The following is a 1,707-nucleotide window of genomic DNA, read 5'->3' on the forward strand; positions in this document are numbered from 1 at the left end:
CAACGAGGCTCATGTCGCACGCCCAAAGGCACCCGATTCCGACCAGCCGAACATGTTCTGGCACCACACGCCTTCAAAACATAGGGCTGGCCCAAGGCTGGCCAAGCATCACCACAACGTCACACACTCAACGAGGTTCATGTCGCACGCCCGAAGGCACCCGACTCCACCCCACCTTGCATGTTTCATCATCGTACCAGCCATCAACCATCCTCAAGCCAGCCCAAGTTACAAGGCAACATCGCAACATTCCATTCTCAACAAGGCTCATGTCGCACGCCCAAAGGCGCACCCAACACGGCCTCACCGCGCAAGTTTCGCCACCGCACCGCCACCGTCAACCACCCTCGTCCGCCGACCACCACCCCAACGCCCCAAGCATATGCCCATGTGCGGCGCATAGTGCTTGGGGGGCGTGGGGGTGGCGGAAGATATAGGGGTACCCCCGTGCCCAGCCCATGCAGACTAGTCACCCCCCTATATAGTACATTTTGAGGCATTTTTGGTCTGCCAGGCCTAGATACGATTTTTCTGAGCGGTCATACGGTCAAATATCTCAAGTTTTAGAATGTTTTTTTCCATGAACTCAATTGATTCATGAATTGGACATTCTAATGGATCTAGAAATCAAGTTTCATAATTTTTCAACCAACCAATTTTTTTTAATGAATTTTTAAATATTAAATAATAAGAAATTAGAAAAAATAGCTAGAGTGGTCAAAAAAATCTGAAATTTTGTGGTAATCATTCTTTCATGTTGCTTAGCTCCCAGAAAAAAATTTACAACAAACTGACCACTCCACATGTACTTTCACAATTAATGGGTGATGGATGGGGCGCAGGCACGGGCGCGCGCGCAGCAGAGCGCGGGCGGGGCGGGACGGGGCGCGCGCTCGCGGGAGCACGCTGGCGGGGCGGGGCGGGGGGCGCGCGCTCGCGGGAGCACGCTGGCGGGGCGGGGCGGGGGGCGCGCGCGCGCGGGGCGAACGCTGGCGGGGCGGGGCGGGGGCGCGCGCGCGCGGGAGCACGCGGGCGGGGCGGGACGGGGCGCGCGCGCGCGCGCTGGAGCATGAGGGCGTGGCGGGGCGGGCGAGCGCACGGGGGCAAGCGGGCGGGGCGCACGCGGGTGGGGCGGGGTGGGGCTGGCGAGCGCACGGGAACGTTCCGACACTGCCCCACCGTGCGCGTTCCGCCACCGCACCCCCGCCGTCAACCGCCCTCGGCCTCCGACCACCACCCCGACGCCCCAAGCATATGCCCCTGTGCGGCGCATAGTGCTTGGGGCGTGGGGGTGGCGGAAGATATAGGGGGTACCCCCGTGCCCAGCCCATGCAGACTAGTCACCCCCCTATATAGTACATTTTGAGGCATTTTTGGTCTGCCAGGCCTAGATACGATTTTTCTGAGCGGTCATACGGTCAAATATCTCAAGTTTTAGAATGTTTTTTTCCATGAACTCAATTGATTCATGAATTGGACATTCCAATGGATCTAGAAATCAAGTTTCATAATTTTTCGACCAACCAATTTTTTTTAATGAATTTTTAAATATTAAATAATAAGAAATTAGAAAAAATAGCTAGAGTGGTCAAAAAAATCTGAAATTTTGTGGGAATCATTCTTTCATGTTGCTTAGTTCCCAAAAAAAATATTACAACAAACCGACCACTCCACATGTACTTTCACAATTAATGGGTGATGGTTGTA

This window comes from Cucurbita pepo, unplaced genomic scaffold (assembly GCF_057944985.1).
Source record: "Cucurbita pepo subsp. pepo isolate OVF unplaced genomic scaffold, ASM5794498v1 scafford_126, whole genome shotgun sequence".
Lineage (NCBI taxonomy): Eukaryota > Viridiplantae > Streptophyta > Magnoliopsida > Cucurbitales > Cucurbitaceae > Cucurbita > Cucurbita pepo.